The 21,519-nt window shown below is 32.5% G+C and overlaps 3 pseudogenes; all 3 read right to left on the bottom strand.

Moving 5' to 3' along the window:
• Positions 1-245: 245 nt before the first annotated feature.
• On the bottom strand, positions 246-1,589 carry LOC145064707 (putative pentatricopeptide repeat-containing protein At5g40405 pseudogene; annotated as a pseudogene).
• A 10,053-nt stretch (positions 1,590-11,642) lies between these two features.
• On the bottom strand, positions 11,643-12,984 carry LOC145064708 (putative pentatricopeptide repeat-containing protein At5g40405 pseudogene; annotated as a pseudogene).
• Positions 12,985-18,950: 5,966 nt separating this feature from the next.
• LOC145064709 (putative pentatricopeptide repeat-containing protein At5g40405 pseudogene) lies at positions 18,951-20,293 on the bottom strand (annotated as a pseudogene).
• Positions 20,294-21,519: the final 1,226 nt, after the last annotated feature.

Below are 21,519 nucleotides of genomic sequence, written 5' to 3' on the forward strand. Positions count from 1 at the left end.
TTAAGTGGTACAAATTTATAAATTGATTTTTTTAAAGAAATAAACTAAATGTTTTATAAAACTTACAAAAATGCATGGAAACTAAAAAATTACGAAACAAAAAATGCATTGAAATGACAAGAACTAAAATACCCATTAAAATTGCAAGAATTACAAAAAGATGCAATGAATGCTTAAATACTTTTCAAAATGAAACCATTGTCAAAAAGTCAAAACAAAGTTAAATACCATTGAACATGTTCAACTTAACTCCTATCGATAACGATAACAACATGGATCTTCACAACACCTTTTGACTTCATTTTATGCCTCACGCCATCAACACCACTCAAATTCTTGAAATCCGCAAAAACATTCGACAACTCCACATACGCAGCATCATTGTTAGCCTCTAATTCCACCATCTTTCTAGACGCAAGTTTAGCCATTTCCACATTTTTATAAATCTTGTTGGCATTTAGACGGTGCACCCCATGCTTCAGCAATCGGTGCACATGGCATACTCTGGATGAAGCGTAATGATTCATCCAAACGGATCAATCGGCCGTATAAATCAACCATACATCCATAATGCTCTACTCTTTGGTCATAGATTCAGAATGCTTCCAAACCTTCTTCAACATGACCCGCTACACTACAAGCCTTTAAGATTGAAATGAAAGTGACCTCATTTCGTGTGATGTTTTGTTGTTGCATAAGGGTAAAAAGGTCAAGATACTCTTTACCATCACCATGCATGGCTAGTCCTCCCATGGCACCACTCCATGTGTAGACATTCTTTTCTTTCATCACCCAAAAAAACATTCATTGCCGTGTTAAAACCCCCACACTTTTCGTATATATGGACTAGTGCACTACCAAGAGTTGTGTTGATTTGTAGTTTTTTTATACTTTATATATCTATATGCCGGTTGTCCCGCATCTAAAGCACTTAACCGAGTGCATGCAGATAATACATGAACCTTCAAACCTTTCATTTCCATTGCGTTAAACAGTTCGAGTCCGTTTAAAGGCTCCCCGAAACGCACGTAGCCTGCTTTCATTGCGTTCCAGGCAATCACATCTCGGTCGAGCGTTATTTCAAACTCTTGGCGTGTGAATTTGATATCTCCTAACTTTGCACAGGCGACCACCATTGTTGTCTGAGTTACCAAATCTGGGTTGTTGATGCTAAAAAGCAAATCTTTTAAGTCCCTAAGAGACCCCATTTCAGCGTACAAATTAATCAACCCGCTTTGAACATGTGGGTCTTGATCCAAGGCGTATTTCAAAGCAGTCCCATGTACAGCCAAACCAAAATTCTTATCCACTAACTGTGCAGCAGAATTGATCAAGAACGTAAACAAGTAATTATCAGGTTTATGATTCGATTTTACAATTCTTTTATAGAAATCGAAGCTTTTTTCAGTAGTTGAGCTCTCTTGGAGTAAACTTTGATCAGAGAGTTTAAAGCAAAGACCGGAGGGACTTTCACATTGGTCCAATAGTTGAACAGAATAATCCATATTTTGTGGGTGTTTGAGGGCCATTGATGCAGCAAATTTAGATACAAGATCTGGGCCGTTTAGGAAACCATTGACTAGCAATTGTGAGTGAATTTACTTTTTTTTTTTTTTTTTGTCATTAATTTCATAAAAGGAAAACTCTCGATATTATGTGGCAAAATAGCTTACCTAACATATACGAGGGTTAATAAACGATTTCTTGTTATCAGGAAGTTGTTTAACAACATTACATGCCTTGGATATCTTCATACCAACCAACCTAATGTAAGTCTCAACAAAACTCATGACACGTTAATTATTTATGGATCAATCATTATCACTGTGCATTACCTATATATACATGGTCTCTTGTACATTATTTTTCACAGGTTAATCAACTTCATTAATCTTCGATCACCTCTCAGAGTCTTTTGACTCATCTTTAGCGACTCAAAAAAATCCTACAATGGCTTCCACCTCCTACCTTTACATTTTTGCAATTGCACTATTCTCAATTACAACAAATGAGATGTGTTTTGCTTCCCGCAATTTGCTGCAAGCAACCACATTCCCGACACTGCCACAACCACAGATACCAACAATCCCGACAATGCCACAGCCACAGATACCAACAATCCCGACAATGCCACAACCACAAATGCCCACCATCCCCACACTGCCACTACCACAAATACCCAGCATCCCTAACATGCCCAAAGTTTCATTGCCTCCATTGCCTTCTATGCCTACCATCCCTAACTTTCCAACAACTCTTCCCAATATTCCTTTCTTTGCTCCACCACCTTCCAAGAAGTAGATTGTACAACGATATCAAAAAAAGAAAAGAAAAATCCATTATAGAGCTCGGGCGATTTGATTGATCCGGAGATTATAATCTTTTTTATTTGATCGCATTCATGATATTTGTGGCTAGATTAAATTGTTGTCGAGTGCTATCATTCACATGTTTTTGTGTTTTGTGTAATTTGATATACATTGTAATATATTTTTTCTATTAAGGTTGATGATTTCCATTACTTTTATCTCAAGTGTTTCCTGGTACACAAAATTAGGCAACATGCTTGATATATGTTAACATTACATAACAAAAATTATTAAAAATATACTTTATAAAAACAATTATTTCATTTTACGTTTACTATAAAATACTGAAAATCTTATAATAAGATGAAGTATATATTATAAAACAAATATATATTACAATCACATTAATCAATGACTTCAATCCATGGTTTGAGTGAAAATAAAATAAAAATTTATTTTTAGATTTAATGATAACTTTTTAACTATTGTTATTATTAATTAGTAAAAGCTTATCTATTTGGTTATTTTTATGTTCGATTATGTAGCTTTTTTAAAATATTAACCATTATGTATAGTTAATTAATGTAATTTTATTTATCAGTTTACGTTAATACTTTATTTTTTAGACAAAATTATAAAAATAGTCCTAATGGTTTGTCAAATGTCACAAAGTCGGTCACTATTAATTTTCATTATGCAAATGGGAATTGTGGTTTGCAAAACATGCACGTGTGGCCATTTTACTAACTCCGTTAGTATTCAGGAATGACATTTTCGTCTTTTCAAGTATAAAATGACTGAATTCGTGACATTTGGTAAACCAGAATGACCATTTTTGTAACTTGTTTTAAAATAATATAGATGATAGAAAATGAGTTTTTTTTTTATACTCAAAAGTTTGAGGCCATATGGGATTAATATTTTTCTTGTGTTTCACTTTGCATGTTTTGACTTCCCGAATAATAACATTATTCAAACCATCCACAACCGATCATACTTTGGAAGTAGGTATGAAAGAAGACTGTCATGAATCTGACTGTAGATTGTCTAAAGTGTCTTAGACATAACAAAAGTTTGTTGCAGGGTTCATCAGTGCTCCTGTAAGATTACAGTATTGGATTAAACACATGCTCACTTGGATCGCATCATGGATTTTATCACGAGTGATTAGTGAGACGATAATATCCTATATTCTTGAAACCGAGACGTGTGAATTTTATTCTGTAATTCGGTTGCACATTGATAATATGTAAACGCACCAGTAACTTGGTGTTATAAAACATATTGTTGTGTGTGATTTGATGGGTAGGTACAAGCGAGCATTGAGTCCAATTTTATCCGTTCCTTTTACCCAAAGTGGGATAAAAGCGATATATATGGGGCCCTCGATGATTTAGTGATGACACCCTAAGCGCTTGGCAGAGCCAGGACTAAGTTGATGTGTTGAATTGTAGTGTGTTGTCAGTCGTCATAAATCGGAAATCGGGAAACAACACATGAACAGAGAGTCTGATTAAAATCCATGTCTCAGTTCATACGATATCTAGAATGGAGGAATATATGATCCCTTATCTACAGGACACGTTTCTGATATGATCAGAGTTCGACAGCGGCTTTTGAAAGCTACGGTTGTTGATCAGGTTCCGAAGTCATATGCAACTGATAGGATATAATAAGGAGAAAGAGGATTAATTATGATTTATTAATATATTATATGGATAATATATTATAAGAGAAATCATATTGTTTAATAAATATTAGTTAACAATTAATAATAATTAATTTTGTGGCTAAAAGAGATTAATTAAATAAAGGGGACTGATTGTGTAATTATAAGATAGTTGCATAAATGGGCTAATGGACTCCATAGAAGTTGGAGTGGATGAAATCTATGGGGAAACCCATAAGAATTCGTCCAAGGCCTCTAAAGAGGGAGTTCATGGGCTCCTTAGGGCCTAAGCAGTGAAATTAGGGTTTCCTAGTTCAAAACCCTAATAGCCTACCAATATAAGGAACCCCTAAGGCCCCCAAAATGTGGTGAAGTAATCCATAAGGGTCCTTGGACATTTTTGGTGCTCCTCCTCCTTCTCCTAAGCCATCTTGTTGCTCATGGTGTTTGTGACTCCATTAGAGGTGCAACATTTGAGGCACTAAGCTTTCAAAGGTCAAGATCAAAGGGAATTGAGATTGTTATTGCTACATAAAAATATATGTAAGATCTAAACTCTATTCTTTTGTCAATTTCGGTTATTGTATGCTAGAATTAGGGTTTATGAGTGTTGCATGATTATTGCATGTTCATTAGACAAACTAGATCCAAAGCTTTAGGGTTTGCATGTACACCATATGATTGATGTAGTGCTCAAAGCCCATCAGGTTTTGACCATACTAAAAAATGTGAACTAAGTAGAGTTTGTATGTGCCTTTGATGTTATCTAATTTTTGTTTTGACTATGCTTAATGTTATGGGGATCCAAAGTAAAGGTGTGTTGGTTGGAGTCTATAACCAGTGATGGAGATTGAAGGTGAGGGGAAGGGGGAAAACTGTACAAGGCTTATGAACAAGACATGTGTACTACCATAAGCATACCTAGGTGGTTCCCGAGGTAGCCAAGGAAAAATTTTGGGGATAGCCTTTTACTTTGATCTTGGATCCGCCACTCTGTATGTGTACTAAGATTTGAAAATTTTGTAACCACCCATGTGTAGATAATGAAATAAGTATTTCAAGGTAAGTTCATATAAGTAATATTATACAAAAACCTTAGATTTTATGCAATTCTTTTGTTACTAACTCCTAACTGGAAAAATATTTGTATTTTAATTCTTAAATTTATAACCTAACAGATTGATATGCCAAGCATTCAGTTACATATTTAAATGAAAAGTTGATGCATTTTTCGAGGAGTGCGTGAAGTTGTTATTATGTTTCCCATGCCTACAAGTTTGGAAGATATCAAACTACTTTAGTAGGTATATACATAGTGCTACTATTCATATTTGGTTTATAATTTTTCAGCCTTTATAATTTAGTTCTTTCAATTAATTTCTCATGTATTCATGAAGTTGCTATTATCCATATTTGGATTATAACTTTTCAGCTCTAATTTAGATGTTTGTGATATGATTTTAGGAAGCAAATATGGCAACCAACAACAAGTCTTGTATTTTGCAAGTTATATCTTCCATCTTCTTAAGTGTTTTTAAACATCAATTAAACACTGTATATTTAAAGCATTTAATGTGGAACAAAATAGCCTTAACTATACCTCTTTATGATGTTCATTGCTTTCTTAACACATGCTTTTACTATATAAAACATTTACTTTTTTCGTTCTTTTACAACCGCTACCATATGATTGTTTGGTTTGTCACTAACGTCAAAAGTCGATGGAAAAGCATGTTTATGGTATTGAAAATTTCCATTTTTTTAGTATAGCATTTTCATACAGTTTCTAATTATGGGAACATTTACTTAGGTCTTCGCAACCACAACTTTTGATGACCATAAAGCATTCCACTACTGTTTTTGCAATAATCAAAACGATAGTGCATGATTGTTATAAATGTATTATAAGGACAGAAAGAAAAGCTTTTACAAATTGTGTAAATTGTACGTTGGTATTAATTGTTGCTAGTTTTTATTTAAGTTGAAAGTATGTTGCTAGTTTTTTATTCGATTTGAAAGTATGTTCTTATTAATAAAATGATATGGCTTGATGTTTAATTTGGTGTAAACATGGTTATTATTTCTTTGTTAATCTTGAATTTAATTTGTGACACTTGGGTAAGGATTAGTGGTAGATTCAACACCTAATAGACCATTGCTAATTACATTAGTAACAATGATTAAATATATAGAAAAATTGTTCATTTACAAATAATCATACCTAGGTGAAGGGGGAAAACTGTACAAGGCTTATGAACAAGACATGTGTACTACCATAAGCATACCTAGGTGGTTCCCGAGGTAGCCAAGGAAATTTTTTGGGGATAGCCTTTTACTTTGATCTTGGATTCGGCACTCTATATGTGTACTAAGAGTTGAAAATTTTGTAACCACCCATGTGTAGATAATGAAATAAGTACTTCAAGGTAAGTTCATATAAGTAATATTATACAAAAACCCTAGATTTTATGCAATTCTTTTGTTACTAACTCCTAACTGGAAAAATATTTGTATTTTAATTCTTAAATTTATAACCTAACAGATGTATATGCCAAGCATTCAGTTACATATTTAAATGAAAAGTTGATGCATTTTTCGAGGAGTGCGTGAAGTTGTTATTATGTTTCCCATGCCTACAAGTTTGGAAGATATCAAACTACTTTAGTAGGTATATACATAGTGCTACTATTCATATTTGGTTTATAATTTTTCAGCCTTTATAATTTAGTTCTTTCAATTAATTTCTCATGTATTCATGAAGTTGCTATTATCCATATTTGGATTATAACTTTTCAGCTCTAATTTAGATGTTTGTGATATGATTTTAGGAAGCAAATATGGCAACCAACAACAAGTCTTGTATTTTGCAAGTTATATCTTCCATCTTCTTAAGTGTTTTTAAACTTCAATTAAACACTGTATATTTAAAGCATTTAATGTGGAACAAAATAGCCTTAACTATACCTCTTTATGATGTTCATTGCTTTCTTAACACATGCTTTTACTATATAAAACATTTACTTTTTTCGTTCTTTTACAACCGCTACCATATGATTGTTTGGTTTGTCACTAACGTCAAAAGTCGATGGAAAAGCATGTTTATGGTATTGAAAATTTCCATTTTTTTAGTATAGCATTTTCATACAGTTTCTAATTATGGGAACATTTACTTAGGTCTTCGCAACCACAACTTTTGATGACCATAAAGCATTCCACTACTGTTTTTGCAATAATCAAAACGATAGTGCATGATTGTTATAAATGTATTATAAGGACAGAAAGAAAAGCTTTTACAAATTGTGTAAATTGTACGTTGGTATTAATTGTTGCTAGTTTTTATTTAAGTTGAAAGTATGTTGCTAGTTTTTTATTCGATTTGAAAGTATGTTCTTATTAATAAAATGATATGGCTTGATGTTTAATTTGGTGTAAACATGGTTATTATTTCTTTGTTAATCTTGAATTTAATTTGTGACACTTGGGTAAGGATTAGTGGTAGATTCAACACCTAATAGACCATTGCTAATTACATTAGTAACAATGATTAAATATATAGAAAAATTGTTCATTTACAAATAATCATACCTAGGTGAAGGGGGAAAACTGTACAAGGCTTATGAACAAGACATGTGTACTACCATAAGCATACCTAGGTGGTTCCCGAGGTAGCCAAGGAAATTTTTTGGGGATAGCCTTTTACTTTGATCTTGGATTCGGCACTCTATATGTGTACTAAGAGTTGAAAATTTTGTAACCACCCATGTGTAGATAATGAAATAAGTACTTCAAGGTAAGTTCATATAAGTAATATTATACAAAAACCCTAGATTTTATGCAATTCTTTTGTTACTAACTCCTAACTGGAAAAATATTTGTATTTTAATTCTTAAATTTATAACCTAACAGATGTATATGCCAAGCATTCAGTTACATATTTAAATGAAAAGTTGATGCATTTTTCGAGGAGTGCGTGAAGTTGTTATTATGTTTCCCATGCCTACAAGTTTGGAAGATATCAAACTACTTTAGTAGGTATATACATAGTGCTACTATTCATATTTGGTTTATAATTTTTCAGCCTTTATAATTTAGTTCTTTCAATTAATTTCTCATGTATTCATGAAGTTGCTATTATCCATATTTGGATTATAACTTTTCAGCTCTAATTTAGATGTTTGTGATATGATTTTAGGAAGCAAATATGGCAACCAACAACAAGTCTTGTATTTTGCAAGTTATATCTTCCATCTTCTTAAGTGTTTTTAAACTTCAATTAAACACTGTATATTTAAAGCATTTAATGTGGAACAAAATAGCCTTAACTATACCTCTTTATGATGTTCATTGCTTTCTTAACACATGCTTTTACTATATAAAACATTTACTTTTTTCGTTCTTTTACAACCGCTACCATATGATTGTTTGGTTTGTCACTAACGTCAAAAGTCGATGGAAAAGCATGTTTATGGTATTGAAAATTTCCATTTTTTTAGTATAGCATTTTCATACAGTTTCTAATTATGGGAACATTTACTTAGGTCTTCGCAACCACAACTTTTGATGACCATAAAGCATTCCACTACTGTTTTTGCAATAATCAAAACGATAGTGCATGATTGTTATAAATGTATTATAAGGACAGAAAGAAAAGCTTTTACAAATTGTGTAAATTGTACGTTGGTATTAATTGTTGCTAGTTTTTATTTAAGTTGAAAGTATGTTGCTAGTTTTTTATTCGATTTGAAAGTATGTTCTTATTAATAAAATGATATGGCTTGATGTTTAATTTGGTGTAAACATGGTTATTATTTCTTTGTTAATCTTGAATTTAATTTGTGACACTTGGGTAAGGATTAGTGGTAGATTCAACACCTAATAGACCATTGCTAATTACATTAGTAACAATGATTAAATATATAGAAAAATTGTTCATTTACAAATAATCATACCTAGGTGAAGGGGGAAAACTGTACAAGGCTTATGAACAAGACATGTGTACTACCATAAGCATACCTAGGTGGTTCCCGAGGTAGCCAAGGAAAATTTTTGGGGATAGCCTTTTACTTTGATCTTGGATTCGGCACTCTATATGTGTACTAAGAGTTGAAAATTTTGTAACCACCCATGTGTAGATAATGAAATAAGTACTTCAAGGTAAGTTCATATAAGTAATATTATACAAAAACCCTAGATTTTATGCAATTCTTTTGTTACTAACTCCTAACTGGAAAAATATTTGTATTTTAATTCTTAAATTTATAACCTAACAGATGTATATGCCAAGCATTCAGTTACATATTTAAATGAAAAGTTGATGCATTTTTCGAGGAGTGCGTGAAGTTGTTATTATGTTTCCCATGCCTACAAGTTTGGAAGATATCAAACTACTTTAGTAGGTATATACATAGTGCTACTATTCATATTTGGTTTATAATTTTTCAGCCTTTATAATTTAGTTCTTTCAATTAATTTCTCATGTATTCATGAAGTTGCTATTATCCATATTTGGATTATAACTTTTCAGCTCTAATTTAGATGTTTGTGATATGATTTTAGGAAGCAAATATGGCAACCAACAACAAGTCTTGTATTTTGCAAGTTATATCTTCCATCTTCTTAAATGTTTTTAAACATCAATTAAACAATATATATTTAAAGCATTTAATATGGAACAAAATAGCCTTAACTATACCTCTTTATGATGTTCATTGCTTTCTTAACATGTGCTTTTACTATATAAAACATTTACCTTTTTCGTTCTTTTACAGCCACTACCATATGATTGTTTAGTTTGTCACTAACGTCAAAAGTCAATGGAAAAGCATGTTTATGGTATTGAAACTTTCCATTTTTTTTTTGTATAGCATTCTCATACAGTTTCCTATTATTGGAACATTTACTTAGGTCTTGACAACCACAACTTCTGATGACCATAAAGCATTCCACTACTCTTTCTGAAATAATCAAAACGACAGTGCATGATTATTAAAAATATATTATACGAACAAAAACAAAAGCTTTTACAAATTGTGTAAATTGTACGTTGGTATTAATTGTTGCTAGTTTTTATTTAATTTGAAAGTATGTTGCTAGTTTTTTATTCGATTTGCAAGTTTGTTCTTATTAATAAAATTATACGGCTTGATGTTTAATTTGGTGTAAACATGGTTATTATTTCTTTGTTAATCTGGAATTTAATTTGTGACACTTGGGTAAGGATTAGTGGTAGATTCAACACCTAATAGACCATGGCTAATTACATTAGTAACAATGATTAAATATATAGAAAAATTGTTCATTTACAAATAATCAACGACGGATAAGCGACGACAATTAGCGACGGATCTTTGACAAAATGTAGTTGATCCAGAAGTCTTCCGCGATAGCTCAATCACTTGTTGATCCGTCGCTGCCCATTAGCTACCAAGGTTTTTTCGTCTGTATCCATCATTGATTTGTAACTAATGGCTTTTGCAACAGATTTCCCGATAGAAATGTTCGTCACCAATACCTATGTTTCTTGTAGTGCAACACATATTAAAATCACATCAATCAGGGCTTCATTGGGTGTAAATAAAACTGAATTTAATTCTCAATTTATTGTTACATTTTTAACTATTGTCATGATTATTTAATCCAAATTTTACTTATTTGGTCCATTTTAGATTTCAATTATGATAATATTCTAAAATACTAACCATTGTTTGTAAGTTAAAAAAACATATTACGTTTTTTATTATTATTAATTATTATTATTGTGCACTATTTTTAAACTAGTTATTACTATTAAAAAGTTATGAAAGATCATCCATTAGTTATTTTAAAACCATTAACTATTATTATTTGTAAATAATTCAAAAGTTACAATTCTATGTCTTGGTAGAAAATTTATTTTTCATTACAGTACTTATGTGAAATCTTGTTATGTTTTATGGTTGACAAGATTTACATAATTAAAGGATGTTGTGTGAGAAGTAAAACTAGTGAACCATGTATGCAAGTTTTGTAAAGGGGAGTTCGTATACTATGTTCATATATGTACATAATTTGGGTCGTAACCTTGTAATAACAAGAGCTGAACATAATCCGGGTTAGTCCGATTATAAACCGGTCCATAAATCGGGTCCCATCACTACTATCTTCATACCTATTTAGGTGGTGACATGTGTCATTCAATTTAATTTAGATTGGATTGAGATGTTAAATCTGTACATTTGTCACAATCTTAAATAGGTAGGAATAAAAGGTAGGAGTATATTGAATTTCTCTGAAATAAATATAGTTGAGACAATTGTAAAGCCATGGTATCGTTTTGGTTTTATTAGATTCCTTTTGTCCGATCTAATGTGCTTCAACTGATTTTTTTTATAATAAAAACATTTTTTTAATACCATATAATACTTTTAAAAATCATTGAGCATTAAGTGGTACAAATTTATAAATTGATTTTTTTTAAAGAAATAAACTAAATGTTTTATAAAACTTACAAAAATACATGGAAACTAAAAAATTACGAAAAAAATGCATTGAAATGGCAAGAACTAAAATACCTATTAAAATTGCAATAATTACAGAAACATGCAATGAATGGTTAAATATTTTTCAAAATGAAACGATTGTCAAAAAGTCAAAACAAAGTTAAGTACCAGTTCAACATGTTCAACTTAACTGCTATCGATAACGATAACAACATGGATCTTCACAACACCTTTTGATTTCATTTTATGCCTCACGCCATCAACACCATTCAAATTCTTGAAATCCGCAAAAACATTCGACAACTCCACATACGCACCATCACTGTTAGCCTCTAATTCCACCATCTTTCTAGACGCAAGTTTAGCCATTTCCACATTTTTATAAATCTTGTTGGCATTTAGACGGTGCACCCTATGCTTCAGCAATCGGTGCACATGGCATACTCTGGATGAAGCGTAATGATTCATCCAAACGGATCAATCGGCCGTATAAATCAACCATACATCCATACTGCTCTACTCTTTGGTCATAGATTAAGAATGCTTCCAACCTTCTTCAACAAGACCCGCTACACTACAAGCCTTTAAGATTGAAATGAAAGTGACCTCATTTCGTGTGATGTTTTTTTGTTGCATAAGGGTAAAAAGGTCAAGATACTCTTTACCATAACCATGCATGGCTAGTCCTCCCATGGCACCACTCCATGTGTTGACATTCTTTTCTTTCATCACCCAAAAAAACATTCATTGCCGTGTTAAAACCCCCACACTTTTCGTATATATGGACTAGTGCACTACCAAGAGTTGTGTTGATTTGTAGTTTTTTATACTTTATATATCTATATGCCGGTTGTCCCGCATCTAAAGCACTTAACCGAGTGCATGCAGATAATACATGAACCTTCAAACCTTTCATTTCCATTGCGTTAAACAGTTCGAGTCCGTTTAAAGGCTCCCCGAAACGCACGTACCCTGCTTTCATTGCGTTCCAGGCAATCACATCTCGGTCGAGCGTTATTTCAAACTCTTGGCGTGTGAATTTGATATCTCCTAACTTTGCACAGGCGACCACCATTGTTGTCTGAGTTACCAAATCTGGGTTGTTGATGCTAAAAAGCAAATCTTTTAAGTCCCTAAGAGACCCCATTTCAGCGTACAAATTAATCAACCCGCTTTGAACATGTGGGTCTTGATCCAAGGCGTATTTCAAAGCAGTCCCATGTACAGCCAAACCAAAATTCTTATCCACTAACTGTGCAGCAGAATTGATCAAGAACGTAAACAAGTAATTATCAGGTTTATGATTCGATTTTACAATTCTTTTATAGAAATCGAAGCTTTTTTCAGTAGTTGAGCTCTCTTGGAGTAAACTTTGATCAGAGAGTTTAAAGCAAAGACCGGAGGGACTTTCACATTGGTCCAATAGTTGAACAGAATAATCCATATTTTGTGGGTGTTTGAGGGCCATTGATGCAGCAAATTTAGATACAAGATCTGGGCCGTTTAGGAAACCACTGACTAGCAATTGTGAGTGAATTTACTTTTTTTTTTTTTTTGTCATTAATTTCATAAAAGGAAAACTCTCGATATTATGTGGCAAAATAGCTTACCTAACATATACGAGGGTTAATAAACGATTTCTTGTTATCAGGAAGTTGTTTAACAACATTACATGCCTTGGATATCTTCATACCAACCAACCTAATGTAAGTCTCAACAAAACTCATGACACGTTAATTATTTATGGATCAATCATTATCACTGTGCATTACCTATATATACATGGTCTCTTGTACATTATTTTTCACAGGTTAATCAACTTCATTAATCTTCGATCACCTCTCAGAGTCTTTTGACTCATCTTTAGCGACACAAAAAAATCCTACAATTGCTTCCACCTCCTACCTTTACATTTTTGCAATTGCACTATTCTCAATTACAACAAATGAGATGTTTTTTGCTTCCCGCAATTTGCTGCAAGCAACCACATTCCCGACACTGCCACAACCACAGATACCAACAATCCCGACAATGCCACAGCCACAGATACCAACAATCCCGACAATGCCACAACCACAAATGCCCACCATCCCCACACTGCCACTACCACAAATACCCAGCATCCCTAACATGCCCAAAGTTTCATTGCCTCCATTGCCTTCTATGCCTACCATCCCTAACTTTCCAACAACTCTTCCCAATATTCCTTTCTTTGCTCCACCACCTTCCAAGAAGTAGATTGTACAACGATATCAAAAAAAGAAAAGAAAAATCCATTATAGAGCTCGGGCGATTTGATTGATCCGGAGATTATAATCTTTTTTATTTGATCGCATTCATGATATTTGTGGCTAGATTAAATTGTTGTCGAGTGCTATCATTCACATGTTTTTGTGTTTTGTGTAATTTGATATACATTGTAATATATTTTTTCTATTAAGGTTGATGATTTCCATTACTTTTATCTCAAGTGTTTCCTGGTACACAAAATTAGGCAACATGCTTGATATATGTTAACATTACATAACAAAAATTATTAAAAATATACTTTATAAAAACAATTATTTCATTTTACGTTTACTATAAAATACTGAAAATCTTATAATAAGATGAAGTATATATTATAAAACAAATATATATTACAATCACATTAATCAATGACTTCAATCCATGGTTTGAGTGAAAATAAAATAAAAATTTATTTTTAGATTTAATGATAACTTTTTAACTATTGTTATTATTAATTAGTAAAAGCTTATCTATTTGGTTATTTTTATGTTCGATTATGTAGCTTTTTTAAAATATTAACCATTATGTATAGTTAATTAATGTAATTTTATTTATCAGTTTACGTTAATACTTTATTTTTTAGACAAAATTATAAAAATAGTCCTAATGGTTTGTCAAATGTCACAAAGTCGGTCACTATTAATTTTCATTATGCAAATGGGAATTGTGGTTTGCAAAACATGCACGTGTGGCCATTTTACTAACTCCGTTAGTATTCAGGAATGACATTTTCGTCTTTTCAAGTATAAAATGACTGAATTCGTGACATTTGGTAAACCAGAATGACCATTTTTGTAACTTGTTTTAAAATAATATAGATGATAGAAAATGAGTTTTTTTTTATACTCAAAAGTTTGAGGCCATATGGGATTAATATTTTTCTTGTGTTTCACCTTGCATGTTTTGACTTCCCGAATAATAACATTATTCAAACCATCCACAACCGATCATACTTTGGAAGTAGGTATGAAAGAAGACTGTCATGAATCTGACTGTAGATTGTCTAAAGTGTCTTAGACATAACAAAAGTTTGTTGCAGGGTTCATCAGTGCTCCTGTAAGATTACAGTATTGGATTAAACACATGCTCACTTGGATCGCATCATGGATTTTATCACGAGTGATTAGTGAGACGATAATATCCTATATTCTTGAAACCGAGACGTGTGAATTTTATTCTGTAATTCGGTTGCACATTGATAATATGTAAACGCACCAGTAACTTGGTGTTATAAAACATATTGTTGTGTGTGATTTGATGAGTAGGTACAAGCGAGCATTGAGTCCAATTTTATCCGTTCCTTTTACCCAAAGTGGGATAAAAGCGATATATATGGGGCCCTCGATGATTTAGTGATGACACCCTAAGCGCTTGGCAGAGCCGGGACTAAGTTGATGTGTTGAATTGTAGTGTGTTGTCAGTCGTCATAAATCGGAAATCGGGAAACAACACATGAACAGAGAGTCTGATTAAAATCCATGTCTCAGTTCATACGATATCTAGAATGGAGGAATATATGATCCCTTATCTAAAGGACACGTTTCTGATATGATCAGAGTTCGACAGCGGCTTTTGAAAGCTACGGTTGTTGATCAGGTTCCGAAGTCATATGCAACTGATAGGATAAAATAAGGAGAAAGAGGATTAATTATGATTTATTAATATATTATATGGATAATATATTAAAAGAGAAATTATATTGTTTAATAAATATTTGTCAACAATTAATAATAATTAATTTTGTGGCTAAAAGAGATTAATTAAATAAAGGGGACTGATTGTGTAATTATATGATAGTTGCATAAATGGGCTAATGGACTCCATAGAAGTTGGAGCGGATGAAATCTATGGGGAAACCCATAAGAATTCGTGCAAGGCCTCTAAAGAGGGAGGTCATGGGCTCCTTAGGGCCTAAGCAGTGAAATTAGGGTTTTCTAGTTCAAAACCCTAATAGCCTACCAATATAAGGAACCCCTAAGGCCCCAAAATGTGGTGAAGTAATCCATAAGGGTTCTTGGACGTTTTTGGTGCTCATCCTCCTTCTCCTAGGCCATCTTGTTGCTCATGGTGTTTGTGACTCCATTAGAGGCGCAACATTTAAGGCACTAAGCTTTCAAAGGTCAAGATCAAAGGGAATTGAGATTGTTATTGCTACATAAAAATCAATGTAAGATCTAAACTCTATTCTTTTGTCAATTTCGATTGTTGTATGCTAGAATTAGGGTTTATGAGCGTTGGATGATTATTGCATGTTCATTAGACAAACTAGATCCAAAGCTTTAGGGTTTGCATGTACACCATATGATTGATGTAGTGCTCAAAGCCCATCAGATTTTGACCATACTGAAAAAGGTGAACTAAGTAGAGTTTGTATGTGCCTTTGATGTTATCTAATTTTTGTTTTGACTATGCTCAATGTTATGGGGATCCAAAGTAAAGGTGTGTTGGTTGGAGTCTATAACCAGCGATGGAGATAGAAGGTGAGGAGAGGGGGAAAACTGTACAAGGCTTATGAATAAGACATGTGTACTACCATAAGCATACCTAGGTGGTTCCCGAGGTAGCCAAGGAAAAATTTTGGGGATAGCCTTTTACTTTGATCTTGGATCCGCCACTCTGTATGTGTACTAAGATTTGAAAATTTTGTAACCACCCATGTGTAGATAATGAAATAAGTACTTCAAGGTAAGTTCATATAAGTAATATTATACAAAAACCCTAGATTTTAGGCAATTCTTTTGTTACTAACTCCTAACTGGAAAAATATTTGTATTTTAATTCTTAAATTTATAACCTAACAGATGTATATGCCAAGCATTCAGTTACATATTTAAATGAAAAGTTGATGCATCGTTCAAGGAGTGCGTGAAGTTGTTATTATGTTTCCCATGCCTACAAGATTGAAAGATATCAAACTACTTTAGTAGGTATATACATAGTGCTACTATTCATATTTGGATTATAACTTTTCAGCCTTTATAATTTAGTTCTTTCAATTAATGTCTCATGTATTCATGAAGTTGCTATTATCCATATTTGGATTATAACTTTTCAGCTCTAATTTTGATGTTTGTGATATGATTTTAGGAAGCAAACATGGCAACCAACAACAAGTCTTGTATTTTGCAAGTTATATCTTCCATCTTCTTAAGTGTTTTTAAACATCAATTAAACACTGTATATTTAAAGCATATAATGTGGAACAAAATAGCCTTAACTATACCTCTTTATGATGTTCATTGCTTTCTTAACACGTGCTTTTACTATATAAAACATTTACTTTTTTCGTTCTTTTACACGCACTACCATATGATTGTTTGTTTTGTCACTAACGTCAAAAGTCGATGGAAATGCATGTTTATGGTATTGAAAATTTCCATTTTTTTTAGTATAGCATTTTCATACAGTTTCTAATTATGGGAACATTTACTTAGGTCTTCACAACCACAACTTCTGATGACCATAAAGCATTCCACTACTCTTTTTGCAATAATCAAAACGATAATGCATGATTATTATAAATATATTATAAGGACATAAACAAAAGCTTTTACAAATTGTGTAAATTGTACGTTGGTATTAATTGTGGCTAGTTTTTATTTAAGTTGAAAGTATGTTGCTAGTTTTTTATTCGATTTGAAAGTATGTTCTTATTAATAAAATGATACGGCTTGCTGTTTAATTTGGTGTAAACATGGTTATTATTTCTTTGTTAATCTTGAATTTAATTTGTGACACTTGGGTAAGGATTAGTGGTAGATTCAACACCTAATAGACCATGGCTAATCACATTAGTAACAATGATTAAATATATAGAAAAATTGTTCATTTACAAATAATCAACAACGGATAAGCGACGACAATTAGCGACGGATCTTTGACAAAATGTAGTTGATCCAAAAGTCTTCCGCGATAGCCCAATCACTTCTTGATCTTTCGCTGCCCATTAGCTACCAAGGTTTTTTCGTCTGTATCCATCATTGATTTGTAACTAATGGCTTTACCAACAGATTTACCAACAGATTTCCCGACAGAAATGTTCGTGACCAATACCTATGTTTCTAGTAGTGCAACACATATTAAATTCACATCAATCAGGGCTTCATTGGGTGTAAATAAAACTAAATTTAATTCTTAATTTATTGTTACATTTTTAACTATTGTCATGATTATTTAAACAAAATTTACTTATTTGGTCCATTTTAGATTTCGATTATGATAATATTCTAAAATACTAACCATTGTTTGTAAGTTAAAAAAACATATTACGTTTTTTATTATTATTAATCATTATTGTTGTGCACTATTTTTAAACTAGTTATTACTATTAAAAAGTTATGAAAGATCATCCATTAGTTATTTTAAAACCATTAACTATTATTATTAGTAAATAATTCAAAAGTTACAATTCTATGTCTTGGTAGAAAATTTTATTTTTCATTGCACTTATGTGAAATCTTGTTATGTTTTATGGTTGACAAGATTTACATAATTAAATGATGTTGTGTGAGAAGCAAAACTAGTGAACCATGTATGCAAGTTTTGTAAAGGGGAGTTCGTATACTATGTTCATATATGTATATAATTAGGGTCGTAACCTTGTAATAACAAGACCTAAACATAATCTGGGTTAGTCCGATTCTAAACCGGTCCATAAATCGGGTCCCATCACTAATATCTTCATACCTATTTAGGTGGTGACATGTGTCATTCAATTTAATTTAGATTAGATTAAGATGTTAAATCTGTACATTTGTCACAATCTTAAATAGGTAGGAATAAAAGGTAGGAATATACTGAATTTCTCTGAAATAAATATTGTTGAGACAATTGTAAAGGCCTGGTACCGTTTTGGTTTTATTAGATTCCTTTTGTCCGATCTAATGTGCTTCAACTGATTTTTTTTATAATAAAAACATTTTTTTTTAATACCATATAATACTTTTAAAAATTATTGAGCATTAAGTGGTACAAATTTATAAATTGATTTTTTTTAAAGAAATAAACTAAATGTTTTATAAAACTTCCAAAAATACATGGAAACTAAAAAATTACGAAAAAAATGCATTGAAATGGCAAGAACTAAAATACCTATTAAAATTGCAATAATTACAGAAACATGCAATGAATGGTTAAATATTTTTCAAAATGAAACGATTGTCAAAAAGTCAAAACAAAGTTAAGTACCAGTTCAACATGTTCAACTTAACTGCTATCGATAACGATAACAACATGGATCTTCACAACACCTTTTGATTTCATTTTATGCCTCACGCCATCAACACCATTAAAATTCTTGAAATCCGCAAAAACATTCGACAACTCCACATACGCACCATCACTGTTAGCCTCTAATTCCACCATCTTTCTAGACGCAAGTTTAGCCATTTCCACATTTTTATAAATCTTGTTGGCATTTAGACGGTGCACCCTATGCTTCAGCAATCGGTGCACACGGCATACTCTGGATGAAGCGTAAAGATTCATCCAAACGGATCAATCGGCCGTATAAATCAACCATACATCCATACTGCTCTACTCTTTGGTCATAGATTAAGAATGCTTCCAAACCTTCTTCAACATGACCCGCTACACTACAAGCCTTTAAGATTGAAATGAAAGTGACCTCATTTCGTGTGATGTTTTTTTGTTGCATAAGGGTAAAAAGGTCAAGATACTCTTTACCATAACCATGCATGGCTAGTCCTCCCATGGCACCACTCCATGTGTAGACATTCTTTTCTTTCATCACCCAACAAAACATTCATTGCCGTGTTAAAACCCCCACACTTTTCGTATATATGGACTAGTGCACTACCAAGAGTTGTGTTGATTTGTAGTTTTTTATACTTTATATATCTATATGCCGGTTGTCCCGCATCTAAAGCACTTAACCGAGTGCATGCAGATAATACATGAACCTTCAAACCTTTCATTTCCATTGCGTTAAACAGTTCGAGTCCGTTTAAAGGCTCCCCGAAACGCACGTACCCTGCTTTCATTGCGTTCCAGGCAATCACATCTCGGTCGAGCGTTATTTCAAACTCTTGGCGTGTGAATTTGATATCTCCTAACTTTGCACAGGCGACCACCATTGTTGTCTGAGTTACCAAATCTGGGTTGTTGATGCTAAAAAGCAAATCTTTTAAGTCCCTAAGAGACCCCATTTCAGCGTACAAATTAATCAACCCGCTTTGAACATGTGGGTCTTGATCCAAGGCGTATTTCAAAGCAGTCCCATGTACAGCCAAACCAAAATTCTTATCCACTAACTGTGCAGCAGAATTGATCAAGAACGTAAACAAGTAATTATCAGGTTTATGATTCGATTTTACAATTCTTTTATAGAAATCGAAGCTTTTTTCAGTAGTTGAGCTCTCTTGGAGTAAACTTTGATCAGAGAGTTTAAAGCAAAGACCGGAGGGACTTTCACATTGGTCCAATAGTTGAACAGAATAATCCATATTTTGTGGGTGTTTGAGGGCCATTGATGCAGCAAATTTAGATACAAGATCTGGGCCGTTTAGGAAACCATTGACTAGCAATTGTGAGTGAATTTACTTTTTTTTTTTTTTTTGTCATTAATTTCATAAAAGGAAAACTCTCGATATTATGTGGCAAAATAGCTTACCTAACATATACGAGGGTTAATAAACGATTTCTTGTTATCAGGAAGTTGTTTAACAACATTACATGCCTTGGATATCTTCATACCAACCAACCTAATGTAAGTCTCAACAAAACTCATGACACGTTAATTATTTATGGATCAATCATTATCACTGTGCATTACCTATATATACATGGTCTCTTGTACATTATTTTTCACAGGTTAATCAACTTCATTAATCTTCGATCACCTCTCAGAGTCTTTTGACTCATCTTTAGCGACTCAAAAAAATCCTACAATGGCTTCCACCTCCTACCTTTACATTTTTGCAATTGCACTATTCTCAATTACAACAAATGAGATGTGTTTTGCTTCCCGCAATTTGCTGCAAGCAACCACATTCCCGACACTGCCACAACCACAGATACCAACAATCCCGACAATGCCACAGCCACAGATACCAACAATCCCGACAATGCCACAACCACAAATGCCCACCATCCCCACACTGCCACTACCACAAATACCCAGCATCCCTAACATGCCCAAAGTTTCATTGCCTCCATTGCCTTCTATGCCTACCATCCCTAACTTTCCAACAACTCTTCCCAATATTCCTTTCTTTGCTCCACCACCTTCCAAGAAGTAGATTGTACAACGATATCAAAAAAAGAAAAGAAAAATCCATTATAGAGCTCGGGCGATTTGATTGATCCGGAGATTATAATCTTTTTTATTTGATCGCATTCATGATATTTGTGGCTAGATTAAATTGTTGTCGAGTGCTATCATTCACATGTTTTTGTGTTTTGTGTAATTTGATATACTTTGTAATATATTTTTTCTATTAAGGTTGATGATTTCCATTACTTTTATCTCAAGTGTTTCCTGGTATACAAAATTAGGCAACATGCTTGATATATGTTAACATTACATAACAAAAATTATTAAAAATATACTTTATAAAAACAATTATTTCATTTTACGTTTACTATAAAATACTGAAAATCTTATAATAAGATGAAGTATATATTATAAAACAAATATATATTACAATCACATTAATCAATGACTTCAATCCATGGTTTGAGTGAAAATAAAATAAAAATTTATTTTTAGATTTAATGATAACTTTTTAACTATTGTTATTATTAATTAGTAAAA

Source organism: Lactuca serriola, chromosome 7 (assembly GCF_051521515.1).
Source record: "Lactuca serriola cultivar US96UC23 chromosome 7, Lser_US96UC23_V15, whole genome shotgun sequence".
Classification (NCBI taxonomy): domain Eukaryota; kingdom Viridiplantae; phylum Streptophyta; class Magnoliopsida; order Asterales; family Asteraceae; genus Lactuca; species Lactuca serriola.